We start from the raw sequence: 18562 nt of genomic DNA, 5'->3' as shown, positions 1-18562 counted from the left end.
GTCTGAAAATATTAATTAATCGATTAAAGGCCATCACAATACATATGATTGCACATTTGCATTTCTATACATTTATATTTATGTGCTCATAGATAAAAAGTTTTAAACTTTCAATGCAAGGAAAGAAGGTCGTTGAAGGACTTTACGGTCTGCGTGCTCTGTTGCAGTGGCAGGAGTTCAGGAAACATTTGAAAGGACTGAATGAGAAGGCATGTAAGGTAGTTAGTTACCTGCGGGTTAAGTCGCTTCAGTCATGTCCGACTCTGTGCAACTCTATGGACTGTAGCTTCCCAGGCTCCTCTGTCTGTGGCGATTCTCCAGGCAAGAATTCTGGAGGGGTCGCCATGCCCTCTTCCAGGGGATCTTCCCGACCAAGGGGTCGAACCCGTGTCTCTTATGTTTCCTATATTGGCAGGCGGGTTCTTTACCTCTAGGGCCACCTGGGAAGCCCAGGAGTTTTAAAGTTATTCTATCATTGTGTGTGACAAGTAGAAAATGTTATTTGCTTGTCTTCCCTTTAATTCCTAGGCAGCTCTCCATTCCCACCCTATTTTCCTGAAGAGTGCTGAGAACATTGATGCTTTTCAACACTATTTGTTGATAAAATGATCATTAACAGAAGTTGGCCATAATTGGCATTTCCTGCGGTAAATTTTGTAGAATGTCAGCTATTTAAAATGTTATGTGGAAAAATGGTTCCATGAGTTTAGCCTGAGGAAAACTCCGATAAGGTATCTTCTGTAGATTCACAGTGCTTTGATGAACTCGTAGTAAAAAGATTTTATTGTTTCAGTTATTTCCTAAAACTCTTGATGAAAGAATCTCTGTTTAGCATGTATAAAGCTTGTCATTGTCCAGAATTTGTGTTCTATGAAGTAGAGAGAAGCTGGTTTATAGAAACTGGTTTAGATTACTAACACGAGCTGGAAAGGTGTGCATGCAGCACTCTAAACATTTGTAGTGCAGACCGCTATAATTTCTCTTGATATTTTAGGGCAACAACTTAGGAAGGAATTGGTGTACATTCTAATGAAGCAACTTTTACTACTATATTTCATTGTGAGATAGGGAACATGGTAACTGAAAAAAATAATGGCAATGATGTGGATGGTCCTGCCTGGTGGCTCAGTGGTAAAGAATCTGCTGCCAGTGCAGGAGATGTGAGTTTGATCCCTGGGTTGGGAAGATGCCCTGGAGAAGGAAATGGAAACCCACTCCAGTATTCTTGGCTGGAAAACCCCATGGACAGAGGAGCCTAGTGGGCTACAGCCCATGGGATTGCAAACAGTCTGACACAACTTAGTGACAAGCAACAGCAATTACGTGGATAATAAAGAATGTGTGTAGTTATAACCAGGTTATAAAGCTCTAGCATTAATTTCTGTTTCAGTTTTACTGTTTTTAATAAGGCTCAGAGATTCATTTGGTGGCCCTAGAAGAGTGAATTGCATCTGAGACCTTGCATGACTGACTCTCTCAGGAAACAGTATCTTTTGTGTTTTTAAAGTCTTGGCTAATTTTTTTTTTTTTTTTAAGCTAATCAGACTTGGTTGGCAAGAAAGGAATATAATTGACTTTCTGTGATGAATGATAAACAATGAAATGTGTCCAGAGAGAGGGTAGAGTAGGGGAGAAGCTGGATACCTTTCACAAATGGGTATTTTTTGCTCTAGGGTTTTCTGTCCTATTGGAAATTAATCGAACTCTCTTCTCTAAGAAAAGAAGTAGAAGGCTTTTTTTTTTTTTTTTGCTTTAGCATGGAGGGAAGAATATGGAAACTACATCTGATATAACTTCTGGGGAACCAAGCTTAGAGGAAGGCCGAGTTGAGGATTAAAAGAAAAGTTGGAACATGTAGACGTCGCTGAGCTCGGCATCAAGTGATTGAAGTTGCCTTTCCTCAATGGTCCAGGAGGCCTAATTTTTTTTAAAAAAACCCCCTACTTTCTATAGCAACAATGGATCAGGGAGAGCAACAGAAGCAAAGCTTTAGTGAATCAACTATAGTCTAGGACTCTCTCTGGTTCTGAAATACAGTCAATTGATTGCATCAGCCTTTGTCTGTCCTCTTGTTTGTTTCAGCATTGGTGGTTGGGAGTCCACTCCTCACTTAGAGAAAAGGGCTGGATTTGCTACTATTTTTGATGTGATTTTGAGCTTTCAACAATTCCGTTTTTAGCAATAAAACAGATGAGATTCTACTTCTTACTCCATCTGTAGTGGAGCAGTTCCCATACTTATTATAGACTGAAGTGACTTAGACAAAATGGCTTGAAGTTATAGATTTCCCAGTGCCCCCCCCGCCAGATTCAATAGAGTATGGAATCTATTTTTTAATAAGTTCAGGTGATGGTGAGAAGGTTGACCAGAGTACTGAAATTTGGAAAGGATAGTTATGAGCCATTTATCATTTGAAATGGGGATGTAAATGGAACGTGTTCTAGCATCATCATTACTATGGTCAACCTATGGTAATGTGGCTAAATTTTGATCTGAAAATTTAGATGGAGTCCTGTCGTTTGTGAAAACACTGTTAGGTTTAATGAGTGATAATCCTTACCATATGCGTTACAATGCATTCAAAATTAAAATCATCATTACTTAGCCAGAGAGTATAAAACTATCTATGAAACCAGTCTGTGTCAAACAAAAAATATTGAGTATATTATTTAATTAATTAGTTCTGTATCATCAATGTACCTGGGGTAGGAGGCAGCCCAGTGTAGGGTAAAGGACTGAGTTTTGGAGTCAGAAAGACTTGACTTTAGATTCTGACTCCAACGCTTCCTACCTATTAGGGACAAGTCACGTCCCTCTCTGAAACTTGGTTTGCACATTTATAAAACAGAGCTAAGACCTACTTCAAAAAGGCTGCTGTGAGGACTGCATGGAACTAATGATGCTATAAACTCCAAGACACTGAGTGAATCTTTCTTGTTTATGACTGACCTCCCCTATCCCTCACCCCCACCCCAAACACCATGTCAGACACATAACAGGGGCTGAAGGCAGTGACTTTTATTAACATGATCATTATATTTAGAGACTATCATACTCACCTGTTAAAGCAGTGCCAGTAATTAAGTGTTGTCCTCTTCTCTGGTTTTAATGTGCCACGGAAATGTGTTTTCAATGCTATATCTACTTTGTTAACCACTCACCCATTCATCCACGGAGCTATAAACACAGCCAAGTAAATGTTAAACAGTGAACCCTGTAACATAAATGAGAATCAGGTCTCTCATCTTCTCAGCTCACGGTGAACCTTTACTTATAGTCAAAAGGGAATTGGAATTAAAATCACCAAAACACAATCAATACCCCTGCTCTTTCTTTCCCCACCCCACGTAAACCACTTTCAATTAAAAAATATATATACACAAATGAATAAATAAATATTTCATGGTAACCCCAAGCTTCAGTGATTGAGATCAGAAAACGAAAGGGGAAAAAAATGAAAAAGCACTGTTTTCCTTGCCTTTTCTTTCTTTAAAAACTGACACAAGAGCGTGATTAAAACACTCAGGAAATCTCAGTGTGTGAAGAGGAGAACAGGTGGACATAAATGGATACCTAGATCTGTGTATATATCTATTAATGTTTATATCTGCATTTCAAGTCAGAGATGATAACAGGCTTTAATAAGAACTGGAGAAGGAAATGGGAAGCCACTCCAGTACTCTTGCCTGGAAAATTCCATGGACAGAGGAGCCTGGCGGGCTACAGTCCACGAGGTCACAAAGAGTCGGACACGACTGAGCGACTTCACTTTCACTTCTTTAATAAGAATAGTACCTCATAAACATACCTAATATTGAATAATATTAAGGACAATCATTAACCCTAAAAATCTATGCAAATCAGTTTTGTGTGTGTTTAGGTATAATAATTATATTTGAAAATAAGGTTTCCCTAGATTCTTTAACCTTTACTTATGTTAGAGCTTTATGGGTGTTCACTTTTCACCTTTTCTTCAGCCACTGACATATGATTAATGCTCTGAAACCAAAATTTTTTAAAAATATGGAGGAATGTAAAGTTAATTGCTATATTTTGCTTGTAATGGGTCTCAAGAAAATTGTTCACCCTGGACCAATAAAGGCACAGACGGCATGAGGAAGGCTGTCATGGTTTTAGAATAAGTTCCAAAATAGAAAAGGCAGAATAATCCTTTTCTTTTGGTCCTGGTATAATGGAACTATATTTCTGTGTGTGTGTCTCTGTCTGTTTCTCACACACAACACACACACACAACTGTACACATCTGGTGTGTAGAGTATTTTTTAATCACATTAACTCCTATAGTTCAGTGCCTGACGCATATTTAAGGATCAATTAAAAATTATCTGTTGATTTTGAGTGAACTGTGTTAATGCTAGAATAACATAGAGAGCATTTTTCATATAGATTATAAAAAGATAAGAGAACTGATTCAAAAGAAATTGGGGGATTTGATGATTTGCCTAAATGGTGCAGCAAGGGGGAACAATTTGATGTTAGTGTGAATTTACCTTTGAGCTTTCCTGGTGGCTCAGTGGTAAAGAATTTGCCTGCAATGCAGGAGATGTGGATTCGATCTTTGGGTCAGGAAGATCCCCTGGAGGAAGGCACAGCAACGCACTCCAGTATTCTTGCCTGGAGAATCCTATGGACAGAGGAGCCTGGCAGGCTATAGTCCATGGGTTCACAAAGAGTCGTATGTGACTGAAGCAATAGCATTCACGCACATGGAATTCATGCACATTTACCTGGAATTAATGGGAAGGGAGGAGACAGGCACAAACTCTCTCGTTCCCATTTTTCCTCTAGTTAGATGTGTAGGCACAAGGAGAAGGACATATACTGGCCCTCTATGTGATAGACTGATATGGGAGTCTCCTTGAGAAATCTTTCATTGAGTCATATTTGGTTTTTAAATAATAATATAATGGCCAGTGAAAATCTCCATTTGCCACCAAAAGGTGAGTGAAGTACTAAGGGGTGAAAAACATATACACCCAAAGCTTTGTAATTGTTGTTGAGTCTCTAAGTCATGTCCCACTCCTGTGATCCCATGGACTGAAGCCCGCCAAGCTCCTCTGTCCATGGGATTTCCCAGGCAAGAATTCTGGAGTGAGTTGCCATCTCCTTCTTCAGGGGATCTTCCTGACCCAGGGATCAAACTTGTGTGTCTTACATTAGCAGGCAGTTTCTTGACTGCAGAGCCATTGGGACAGGACACTGAAAAGTTACAATGGGGCTCGATGCAGCTGCTGCTGCTGCTGCTAAGTCGCTTCAGTCGTGTCCGACTCTGTGCGACCCCATAGACGGCAGCCCACCAGGCTCCCCTGTCCCTGGGATTCTCCAGGCAAGAACACTGGAGTGGGTTGCCATTTCCTTCTCCAGTGCATGAAAGGGAAAAGTGAAAGTGAAGTCGCTCAGTCGTGTCCGACTCTTAGCGACCCCATGGACTGCAGCCCACCAGGCTCCTCCATCCATGGGGTTTTCCAGGCAAGAGTACTGGAGTGGGGTGCCATTGCCTTCTCCGATGGGGCTCGATAAGAGACCTTATTTTCCAAAGCATTGTCACCTTTCTGAACAATCAGGCCTTCTACTTAACGTACAATAAACACAGCCTATATTTTGGTATAGCTTCTTTTTCTAAATTCTTAACATAAAAGGAACATATACTTGTTAGTGTTACCTTTATATATAGCAGTAACAATAGCTGTCACTGATGGAATGTGTCTTATGTTCCAGAAACTGCACAAAAGACTTTATGTTAGTTTATTCTCAGGAACTATGAAGTAGTTACTAACTCTCTTTGGGTGATGAGGCTATAGGAGAAGTTATCGACCCAAGGTTAAATAAGTACTGAATAGAGAAGCAAGAACAAACTGAACCTGTTGACCCAGGTGTTGACCCCCCTGAGGGACTCACTCTCAGAATTGAAGCCCTGGTTTACAGAGCAAAGAGCTCGAGTTTTAGAGCCAGTCGACCCTGAGTTCCAAACCTGACCTGCAAGCCTTACTGCCTGTAGGATATTGGGGCAGTATCTTGTTCAGTTGGATCCCTAGCTTCCCCAGCTGGAGAAATGAGGGTAATAATACCTCACAGATTTGTTGAGCAGAGTCAATGAACTAATATATTTATTTTACTGACTATTTTCCTCGAACATCGTAGTAGATATGCAAAAATAAAAGGCATTTCTAAGTTTAAAGTTGTTTAGACTTAAATAAACCATTCCACTTACTAACAAATTGTCCTAATTAGGCTCATTGAGAAACTTAAAGCTGTATGGCTAGAGGCCATCTCCAAATGATAAGCAATTCCTTATTCCCACACCTCTGTATAATTGTTTTCTTCCAATAATGAGACACTGGGAGTCTGAGTCTGTCTGACCGCCTCTGTTTTACTGCTGCTCATGCCCATGATTCCCAAAGTATTTGCCAAGGCACCCTGGGGTGCCACACCAAACTCAAAGGGATGCACTAAGACATTTTAAATCAATAGGAAAACAGTGATATTTGACTTTCGTCAGACACTGTAGGGATGACTCAAAGTAGTTCACATTTTGCACAATAATCACTATAGTTCTTTCAATGGTGTCATATCTTTGGAAAGCTGGGTTTTCAGCAGCTGCTGGTTTAAAAAGCAAGCCTCATGTGAAAAATCCATGTGAACAGGAAATGAGAGTGGCAGTGTCTGGTTCCAAGCTTTGAAAAGATGGGCACGCCCCATAAGTGTACATTTCCCATTGGCCACCATCACTTGTGGTAATCTAATGAGGGAGAGAGTTCATTCTTCTTTCAGTGGTTATGCATCACTTTTTCAAAGAGCTACTAAGTTGTCAGGACCTAAATGCGTCTTAAGTTGTTTGGATTTATGCGCGTGTTCAGTTTCTCAGTTGTGTCCCACTCTTTGTGACCCCGTGGACGATAGTCCGCCAGGCTCCTCTGTCCGTGGCATTTTTTTTTCCAGACGAGAAGACTGGAGTAGGTTGCCATTTCCTCCTCCACGGGCTCTTCCTGACTCAGGGATTGAACCCGTCTCCTCTCCTGTGTCTCGGGCATTGTGGGTGGACCCTTTACCCACTAATTCATCAGGGAAGCCCTGTTTGAATTTAACTGCCTAATGGACAGAACTCTTGGATATTTAGCAGTGATCCTTCAAGAATGATTTATGACCCACCTGCACCGGCACGATCTAGGGAAACTTGCTGCGAATACTCTCGCCACAGGATTTCTGGAATCTGCATTTCTAACGAGTTCTCTGGTTAATCCTCATACACACCAGAGTTTAAAAATCACTCACTCAAATGCACATTTTTGTCCAAATTTCAGATTATCTTTTTTTGTTTTGGGGCCTACTCTCTTTTTGAAAGATCTGTTTGCATCGTGAGGCCTCCCTACCACCTGTAGCTAAAGAAAATCATCCAGCCCTCTTTCACCTTTCTGTCTTTAAAGTGACAGGAGCCACCAACACATGTCCAAGAGCATTTGGGCTGGAAGCCTAGGTTCTCCCTGTTATCATTGTTTATGGGAATGGCCAGGTAGTATTGATTTGTCACCTGGTGATGTTAATTACCAGCCAAGCATTCAGATTGTTTCTTTTTTCTCAGCTCTCAGCTTGATCCCTGAAGTTTCAGCATGGAGTCGGGAAGCATTTAATGGAAAGTTAATCAGCCAAATCCTCCCAGTTCAGAAGTTACTCCCTGGCCCAGGCTCATGCTTGGAACACCAGGGTATCTATATAATATGGGGAAGCAATTATTTACAGAATGCTTCCCAGAGGGCCTGAAAGAGGTAATGACCCTCTACAGGGGCCTTCTGGAGGGCCTAGAAGCCACTTATATACCGCAGAGAAAACGGGCTGACTCATTATATTTTTAAAGACTTGTTTGTTCTTGTCAAAGGAAGAAGCAAATAAGCAGAGGGGTGCTTGCTTCTGAGATGCCAACAAAGAGGATTTCTTTTTTCTTATCTTTTTTTTTTTTTTTTCAAGCAGCTGCATCCTGTCTATATCAGTGGAAGATGATGTTACCTGTGTTAGAGACATAGGTGATCTAGATTTGATTTGCATGTTAACTTTTCTCCTTTCAATCAATAACTACTTAACAAAGTCTCTGGCTAAGCATTCCCAAATTGATTTTCAAAGAGAATTTGCATTTTATCATTTAAAGTGTTTTGCACAAAAACTGGTATTTGGGGGGAGAAACAGAAGGTGGTATGAATGCCATACACAGAAGACTTGAGCTGTGGATACTGATGGTCTCTGTCAGAGACCACAGCTTCAAATGTCTGAGACATCCAACTTTGGGGTGATGGTGTCATGTGGTGGAAAGGGTAAAGCTGGGGGTCTGTCTGGTTTTGAGTTCTTGCTCTGCTCTTAGGCAAATGACTTTCCCTGTATCAACCTTAGCATCTTTCACCTATAAATCAGACATAATGATACCCACCACGTGCGATGTCGATTCTCTGAGTATCTCAAAATGTAACCACATGTCAACAAATCTGTTTCCCATATACACCTCCAATGTAGGTTACCAGCTTATATGTGGGGCATTCATTCCATCAACATATGTACAAAATGCTACCATGTACTCGGTACTTTTTCAGGCACCAGAGACACAGAAAAAATTAAAGACAACCCTTCTTTCACGAAAAAGTTCAAGTCTTCCTGGTTGATTTTGTCAATATCTGCGAAGTACCTCTTGGCATAGGAGAAGCTTTCACTGTTAAATATGGCTTGACATTAAAATATCTACTCTAGAACATATCTACCTTATCAATCATGTCAAATCTTTACAGGGGTCTTTTGGACCGTGTTCTTACTAAATCAGTGAGCCTAATCAAAATTGAGCTGACAAAACATGTCATGTTCTGTCAAGAGAGCCGGCCCATCCCTAAAGGACCCATAAAGACTCTGTGCATCCCTGTATTAACCTTCGAATCTTTTACCCATAAATCACATGTACCTGAGATGTTGATTCTCTCTGAATGTCTCACCGTGTATCCACGTCTCCCATCCCGGCCATCGCGTACCCTCTCTGGTGCAGGCTGCTCTCAGCCTTTACTGAGGGACGCATTCTTCCTGGCCCTCTCAGTTCTCTGGTTGTGCTCTGCCCGAGTCCATTTTGTGGACTAGAGCTGAATTTTTAAAAATTCTTTAGGCTTCCAATGACTTAAAACCATGTGATGGTTCCTCTGAGCCTTAGATCTAAGGGCCCGTTGCTGGCCCAGCCCCTGCTGTTCCCCAGTCTCATCCCTCACACCCCCTTTCATCTTCCAGTCACACCAGTCTTTTCTGGTTTCCTTTGATGTGCCAAGCCCACATTTACGACACACCTTCACGTTAGCTGTTTCTTTCTGCTGGAAATCTCAACCGCTGCTCATTGCCTAGGTATCTGCTTCTCATTTTTTTCAGGATTAGAAAAAGTTACTCGTTATCTAAAATTTCTTTGTATCCATGGAGATTTTAAGTGCCATTCCATGTGTTCCTATGTCACGTCATATGTAGAATTTCTGGCTAAAACTTCTACATTAAAACCTACCATGCAGTCCTGTAGTTGTTTTTCTTATACTTTACAGTCAGCTTCACAAAATCCAGGGCTGGCTCACACTGTGTTTAATAAAAGGTAGATTTTATCAGTATTATTATCTGTAAATAGAGGGTGCTTCTTGATAAGATTATTGTACAAAGTAAGTGTTAAATGAAAAATATCTTTAACAGATACTCAACAAATCCATTTCCAATATATATTTACAATGTAGGTTACCAGCTTATGTCTGAGTCATTCGTTCATTCAAAATACAGATAAAATGCTACCATGCATTGGGTACTTTTTCAGGAATCAGCAACATATAAACAGTTAAACGCAACCCTCTTTCAAAGGTTCATGTAACCATGGAAAGTGCAGCACATGTATGAGTCTTCATGGTTGATTTTGTCACGTTCCATGAAGTACCTTTTTGCACCGGAGAAGCTAAGTTTCACTGTTAAACATAGCTTGACGTTAAAAGATCTACTCTAGAAGGTATCTGTTCATCAAACATGTTGAATCTTTGCTGAGGTCATTTTGACAGTGTTCTTACCAAACCAATGAGCCTAATCAAAACTGAGCTGAGGGAACGAAATGCTGTATCAGAAGAGCTGGCCCATCCCTAAAGGGCCCACAGTGACTGTCTGCATCCCTGTGGGCTCTCTCATGCAGGAAAAAGGAAAAAGACATTGAAGAAACCAATACCTTCTTAGGGGGACCATGAGCAATTGTGTGGACCCAGATAATGTTTCTTATTTACTCTGCAGACATTGTCCTTCCAGCTGAGTAAAGTCACTGATTTTTCTTTCCGTGTACCACCACTCAGGGAATGGAAGTCTAGTTTAATCCACAAAGGTTTATTCAGTAGCTGCTGGGTATAGTCACTGTGCTCAGGGCTGGAGGTACTTGGTGAACAAGACAATAAGTTTTCCCACCATAAAGCTTTCAGTTCAGTATGGGAGAGTAACAGTTAAAAAAATAACCGGTAAAATATATATTTAATCACAGCTTTAAAAAAGTGCACAGATAATTGCAAGGCACTAAGAAAAACAAAACAAACACACTTGTGAAATCTCACCTATTCTGTGGATACAGAAAGACTAACATGCTTATTTGAGAATTGCATTTAAAAAGGTGAAAGCTAAATGTTGGAAAACATTACCCAGGCGGGAGAAGAGTTGGAAACTGAGAGGGCCTTCTAGACAGTGGAAATGTTACAGGTAAATGCTCAGTAATAAGAAAAAGCCTAGAAGGTTTGAGAAACTAAAATAAGGCCAGGGTTTTGGAAGGACAGAGACAGACTTGGAAACTGGCCCAAAATGATGCTGGCAGGAAAGACAGGAGACGGGCTCTTCTGGCCCATCCTTAAGGCTCTGTGCTAAGTGCTGCGTAGATACACTCACTTGGTCATCACACCTTGAACACATTAATAGTTTTCTTTGAATGAACCAACATTTAGGCAGCTAATGTGACTGGTCTGAGGTCTTTTAGCTAAGAAGTGAGAGAGTGGGATTCTAATCAAAGTCTAACTGATTGTAAATTTCTTCTTCTTCCTCCTCCTCCTCTTCTTCTTTTTCCTCCATCTCTTTATTCTTATTATCCCTTATTTCTATTATTGTTAAAATATATTACACTGCCTCTATGCATCTAAGACATTAATAGTTTTCACTTGTCTCGAACTTCAACTCCCAAGAACCAAGAAAGGAAAATTTTTTCTCTGTTTACCTATCTCATGGGGCATCTGGTTTCCCTTCCTTTAATTTTGTGTGGCTTATCAGAATGGGGCTGCTCTGGAGACATATATATACATATATACACACACACACACACATATATATGTATGTATATATACGTATATATGTATATGTATATGTATATATGTGTGTGTGTGTGTGTGTGTGTGTATAGGTCTCTTTGTATATATATATATATATATATATATATATATATATATATATATATATATATAGAGAGAGAGAGAGAGAGAGAGAGAGAGAGAGAGAGAGAGAGAGATGTGTCCTCTGCCATGCAGAAAACATCCAGTGCTCCTGGACTCAGGTGTCCAGGGATGGGATGGGCCTTTAGCAAGGGCTGCAGCCCCTCCCATCCCCAGAGACTTTGCCATCATCTTGGGATTGTGAATTCACAGGTTATGCCTCCATGAACTGGAATAACTTTGTGTTTTAACACATCACTCAGGGCTTACCAGGTGGCATTAGTGGTAAAGAACCCGCCTGCCAGTGTAGGAGACCTAAGAGATGCAGCTTTGATCCCTGGGTCAGGAAGGTCCCCTGGAGGAGGGCAGGGCACCCCACTCCGGTATTCTTGCCTGGAGAATCCCATGGACAGAGAAGCCAGACAGGCTACAGTCCATGGGGTCACAAAGAGCTGGACAAGACTGAGCAACTTAGCACGCGTGCATGCAGGACGTTTTATCCTCAGCCCTTTTATATATTCAAATACAGTTTTCTCTTTCAGTGTCCAAGACTCTAGCAGGAAAAAAAAATCATCTCATTAAGAAAATTGTGCCTTTTCCCCACTACTCTATGACATTACCATCTCCCTAGTCACAGTCACTTTTTTCTTTTCTTCTGTAAGTACAGGATCCAACATTTACACAAATTATAAAAGCTGTGCCTAGAATAATAATTTCTGTAGGCTCAGCCAGGCTATTCTTCACTGCATTTGTGTTTGGAATTGCAGTCAAACTGAGTGAACTTCCTCCTTTCCTCCAACACAGCCGCTGCAGATTGTGAATTATAGCTAAATACCAAAGTGTTATTTAATGTAGCCGGGAAGGAATGGTGCGAATGATAGCCCATTACCACTTTACACCCAGAGATCAGTCTCCAAGTGCAAGGCTACTCTCTTAGCCACGCCAGAAAAATTACACAGGCTGCTACTAGTTTTTATACCCCCCTTAGGCAATGCTGGAGCAATAAACATGATGGGAATGAGGTCTTGCCATGTGTCTCTAACAGCACCAAAGAGAGTGGCTAGCTCAGTGCTGACACGGCAATCAGCTTCTGTTAAAGTTTTAACACGTTACCTAGCTCTCTCTCTTTTTTTTTTTTAATAAATTTATTTATTTTAGTTGGGGGCTAATTACGTTACAATATTGTAGTAGTTTTTGCCATACATTGACATGAATCAGCCATGGGTTTACATGTGTTCCCCGTCCTGGACCCCCCTCCCACCTCCCTCCCCATCCCATCCCTCTGGGTCATCCCATTGCCCCAGCCCTGAGCCCTTGTCTCATGCATCGAACATGGAATGGTGTTCTGTTTCACATATGATAATATACATGTTTCAATGCTATTCTCCCAGAACGTCCTACCCTCACCTACTCTCTCTCTTTTGTATCACATTCTGGGCAGGAGCATACTGGCCGCCAGTCTCCACATACATCCTGTTACACAACTGAGCTCCTGCTTTCACTCTAAAAGGGAAGGAAAGCTTTGTGTTAAGCCCCAGCTGCAGAGATGGGGGGGCTGATGACCATGGTCTCTGAGCAAGTAGGTACCCTGGAAAGGCCAAGACTTAAGTACCTGCTATCCCAAATCCAGTACTGCCACCTGACATGAAGAGCTGACTCAATGGAAGAGACCCTGATGCTGGGAAAAACTGAAAGCAAAAGAAGAGGGAGGCAGAGGATGAGATGATTAGATAGCATCACTGACTCAGTGAACATGAATTTGAGCAAACTCCAGAAAACAGTGGAGGACAGAGGAGCCTGGCATGCTGTAGTCCTGGAAGTGGCAAAGAGTCTGACACAACTTAGCAAATGAAAAACAACAATATCCCAAAACCACATTCTTGAAGTTCCCACCTCCAGCTCCTTCCTAAAGGTTTTCAATTGCATCTGATGCCAAGCTGATTCTATGTGACCCCACCATCCAGAGCTGAATGATCCATAAGTGGATTTTTGCCCCAAAGCAAGTCAATTTGCAAGTCTGTGGAGTGAACTGCAATAAAAACTGTGTTGACCAGTCCAATGGAGACGCACTGAATTCATCAGATAGTCTTCCCTGGAGGAATTAGAAAGATAGTTGGAAGATTAGTAGAAGGATCAAAAGTAGGGATGACAAGCTATACAGTGGATAGTTTATTTAGGATAATGACAGCACCAGCTAGGGATTAACAAAATCTAGTTGAAAAAATGTGGAAGAGTCAATGCTGCTGCTGCTGCTAAGTCGCTTTAGTCCGACTCTGTGCGACCCCATAGACGGCAGCCCACAAGGCTCCCCCGTCCCTGGGATTCTCCAGGCAAGAACACTGCAGAGTCAATGAGGTCATAAGATATTTATTGAATATGGACCATCCTTTTGGTTACTCAACTGTTTGTTGTTGTTTTAAAACTTTTAACTTTGTACTGGGGTCTAGGTGACGCAGTGGTAAAGAATCTGCCTGCCAATGCAGGAGGTGCCAGAGATGTGGGTTTGATCTCAGGGTCAGGAAAATCCCCTGGAGAAGGGAATTGCAACCCACTCCAGTATCCCTGGGTCGGGAAGATCCCCTGGAGAAGGAAATGGCAAACCACTCCAGTATTCTTGCCTGGAGAATCCCATGGACGGAGGAGCCTGGCAGGCTACAGTCCACGGGGTCGCAAAGAGTCAGACACGACTGAGCGACTTTCCTTTCCTTTCCTTTCCTTTCCAGTATCCTTGCTTGGAGAATCCCATGGACAGAGGAATCTGGCAGGCTACAGTCCATGGGGTCGCAAAAGAGTCAGACATGCCTAAGTGACTGAGCACACACACTATGTGAAAAGTTCATGGCTTCATTGCTGATTAACAACCAATGTTGTGATAGTTTCAGGTGAACAGCGAAGGGATTCAGCCATACACGTACATGTTTCCATTCTCCCCCAAACTCCCCTCCTATCCAGGCTGCCACGTAACATTGAGCAGGGTTCCCTGTGCTACAGTAGGTTCTTGTTGGTTAACCATTTTAAATATAGCAGTATGTATATGTACATTCCAGTATGTATATAAATACAGCACTATGTATATATCCCTTCCCCCCATCCTTCAACTGGGTTTTCATCACTGTAAGGTGTATAACTATATGACTTTCCCTGTATTTTTATATTTCTAATTGTACACCTTTTCTTGAGATTATGTAAGCTTATAGCAGTAGGTTATCTTCAGTTTTTATGAGGCTTAAAGGAACAGCTAAGTTTCTATCTTGATTATTTCTGCTGACTGCATGCAATCATTTTGCTGTACGGTATTTGTTGCCTTTCAATAAATATCCATTGCTTGAGTGGCTTGAGTATCTGTCAGGTAACCATCTAATTAACCTGATTTAAAAAAATATGTGAGAAGATACAACTGAGAACAACATATAAGCCACAATGTTCCTCCAAAGGGTCTTTAGAGATTCAAGGTGATGTTTAATCACCCAGGACCCATTTTTTTTCTTGTAACATCATTTTGGGGGGAATAAGTGTGATTATCTATTATGAGATAGTAAATAATCCTGTTGACAAATGGGGTTTCTCTACTTTCATATATTTCTGATAAATTGACACACTGAACAAAGCCTGATACTGATAAAGACAGACAGGCATATATTACAGTTCTCCAAAGAAACAGAACCTACAGGATGCAGATGTACCTTCATCCCTTGGTGTCCATAGGGGGCTGGTTCCAGACCACTGTGGATTCTCAAGTGCCTTATATAAAATGGCATAATATTTATATACAACTTAGGCATATCCTCCTGTATAATTTAAATCACCTCTATATTTCTTATAATATGGTACTAAATGTAAATTCTATAAATAGTTGCTCACCTGTGGCAAATTCAAGTTTTGCTTTGTGGGCCTTTCTGAAATTTTTTTCTGAGTATTATCATTTTGCTATTAGCTGACTCTGTAGATGCAGAACCCGTGATGGAAGGACAACTGGATATGAGGATATTTATGATGAGAATTGGCTCAAGCAGTTATGGAGGCTGAGAGGCCTGTGGCCTGCCCTCTTCCAGCTGGCCAACAGGGAAAGTTGGTGGGCAGGAAAGCCTAGGACCAGGAAGTCTGCCAGTATAAGACCGTGGGTCTGAAGGCCTGAGGACCAGGAGCTTCAATGTCCGGGAGCAAAAAAAGATGGCTGTCCCAACTCAAGAAGAGAGAGAGGGGGGAACCTGCCCTTCCTTTGCCATTTTGATCTGTCTGGGCTCCCGATAGACATCATGATGCCGGACCACACTGGTAAGGCTAGGTCTTTTTATCCAGTCTACTGAATCAAATGCTAATCTTTCCTAGAAACTCCTTTCTATAAGGAACTAATCCAGACATAATAGTGTTTTACCAGCTATATGAGCATCTTTTAGCCCAGTGCAGTTGACATGTAAAATTAATCATCACAGCACACCTGTAAGAAAACAATTATGTACAACTACAGACCATAGCAGAATAGGCCATGACTCAGAAGTAGGATCTGAAGGGTGGACAGATTTGTGATGCTAGAGCAGTGGGAATCCCACCCTAACTCTGTCTCATAGAGTACAAGGACAGGACTCTGGTATAAAGGAAGAAGCTCTCTAGGGGTTCAGCAGCTTTTCTGTGGAACGCCTTGTAAGAGAGATGGAGGTGAGAAGCCGAATCATTTCCCTATAGATGAGAAAGGAGAAGCGCTCCAGAGGCCTGGAACAGATACGGAGTGGCCTGGGAAGGTCAGAGCCCTAGAGATTTTTGCGTAATATACGCATGGGCAGCAGAACAGTGGATTGATTTGGGAGGAGAGTGTTGTGCAGAAAACCGCCTCCCAAAGATACCAGGTCCTAACTGCTGGAATCTGTGAATGCTACTTAACAGATAAAAAGTATCTTTGCAGATGTAACTAAATTAAGGATTTTGAGATGGGACTGTTGGCCTGGATTATCTGAGTGACCCTAAAAGGAGTCACAGGCCTCCGAGGTGGCGCTAGTGGTAATGAATCCACCTGCCAATGCAGGAGATGCAAAAAAACCCGGGTCAGTCCCTGGCTGAGGAAGATCCCCTGGAGAAGGGAATTACAACCCACTCCAGTATTCTTGCCTGGGAAATTCCAGGGACAGAGGAGCCTGGCAGGCTACAGTCAATGGGGTCACAAAGAGTCGGGCACAGCTGAGCGACTGAGTACAAGAGGAGTCACAGTGTATTTTTAAGTGAGAGGCGGAGAGGGGGATTTGAGCAGGAGACACTGGTGTCTAAGGCAGAGATAGAAGTAAGGCAGCCACAGCCGAGGAATGGCAGCGCCCCCTAGAGGCTGAATGAGGCCAAGAACCAGCTCTCCCCTAGAGACTGAGGGTTCAGCGCCCGCCGACATCGTGATTTGTCCAGTGAAACTGGTTTTGGACTTCTGGCCTCCAGAACTGTGAAAGAATACATTTCTGCTGTTTTAAGCCACCAAATTTGTGGTAATTTGTTACAACCACCCTAGGAAACTAAGATAGAAGGGAATCATCAGAAAGATGAAAGTATAATAGACACGGAAGGGAAGGGGTGGCCCATCCATCCACCCAGTGGACCCCGAGGATAAAAGGGTCCTCTCCTCTGACAGACAGGCTGGTAACCACCTCCTAATTCTTAAAGAGTATTTGGGCAGGAAATTTTGAGGAAAGCCTGGACTTTCTGTTAGTCAGACAAATACAGCTTTGAGTATCCATATTTGGGGGATTTCTGTATGTGTTCGCAGATAAAGCATTTTGAGCAATAGTGGAACTGTGAGCTAATATTAACCCCTATGTCTCCTTTTTGGGCTTCCCTGGTGACAGAGAAGGTAAAAAATCCACCTGCAATGCGGGAGACCTGGATTTGATCCCTGGGTTGGGAAGATCCCCTGGAGAAGGCAACAGCTACCCACTCCAATATTCTTGCCTGGGGAATTCCATGGACAGAGAAGCCTGACAGGCTACAGACTATGGGCTCACAAAGAGTCAGACACAACTGAGCAACTTTCACTTTCATGTCTCCTTTATAGATTTGCTACGGCAGCTATTTTATTTTTCTTTCTTTTTCTTTTTTGGTAATGAGTTCATAGATGCACAAAAGTTTTCTAATTAGGAAGTAGCTGAAAAAAAAAAGTAATTTTATTACTTTCCCAAGTCAGATAAATGAGATTCTAAAGATGGATCCACCACAAATGCACCAAGTCCTTTCATGCCCTGGCTTCTTCCACCCATGTTACTCTTCAGGGCTGCTAGTCTCTCCTCCCTAAGACTGAGACTGAACCTTCACTCTTCCTGATCTGGCTTAAAACTTGCTTCTTCAGATCAGCCACCCCGTTTAAATTCTGTCCCCTTTACTCAACTCTCTCATTGCACCTTGCTCTATTCCTTCTGAATACGTAGAGTGGCCAGGCGTTAGGCATCTGTACATGAGCTGTTTGCTTGCTACTGATCCTCTGCTCTGAATGTTTTATGACCCCATCCTTCTCCAGTGCACAGAAACATCATTGATGATGGGAACTCTCTGGTGCTTTGAAATATGTACAGGAGGGCAAAGGTTTTCATATACGCAAGTAGGCCTTCACATTTTTATTTATTAGCTTTCAAAATAACATTTATAATTTAACTTATTGCAGAAATAGTTTAGCATGGTTTAGAAGACAGAGACTATCATTTTGTTCACCTTATAGGACCTTATCAGACTTCAGTCTTCACTCAGCCCACTGCTGATTACAGGAGTCAGCTCATGATCCCCAAGACAAGGCCCCTACAGCTTGTGCTTTCAGCCCTCAACCCAGATTAAAACACTCAAAATCTCTGCTTGGCTCCATCATGCAGTGGGCAAAAGCTCTAGCCAAACATATTATCCACAGAAATGTTTCCTGCCCGTGGTAAAGCCTACCTTCTACATTGTTAAGCAAAGCACTTGAGCCTTCTTGGTGCCTAAAATAGTGGCTGGAACCAGTTAGGAGATCTGTAAATGTCTGTAAAAAAAATCAGATCTCACAGTTGTACAGAACTGGGAAGGACTTCTGAAACTCTTCTCATTGGAACCTTAGGAGAGGTTTCAGTGAACTTTATTCCTTCCTTTGATTCATGAAGCACTTGTTT

General features: G+C 41.9%; 1 long non-coding RNA gene across 1 annotated transcript in view; it reads left to right on the top strand.

The window, feature by feature from the left end:
* Nucleotides 1-18224, top strand: part of LOC145527283 (uncharacterized) — a 148518-nt gene extending 130294 nt beyond the window's left edge. Inside the window, exon 2 of the long non-coding RNA XR_014069633.1 lies at nt 15391-18224. This is a non-coding gene — a long non-coding RNA (uncharacterized LOC145527283). The remainder of the gene's footprint in view (nt 1-15390) is intronic.
* Nucleotides 18225-18562: the final 338 nt, after the last annotated feature.

Source organism: Giraffa tippelskirchi, chromosome 11 (genome assembly GCF_054371585.1).
Source record: "Giraffa tippelskirchi isolate mGirTip1 chromosome 11, T2T-mGirTip1v1.2.pri, whole genome shotgun sequence".
Lineage (NCBI taxonomy): Eukaryota > Metazoa > Chordata > Mammalia > Artiodactyla > Giraffidae > Giraffa > Giraffa tippelskirchi.
Note: the sequence above shows the minus strand (reverse complement) of the source record. Positions and strands in the feature narration are given on the sequence as shown.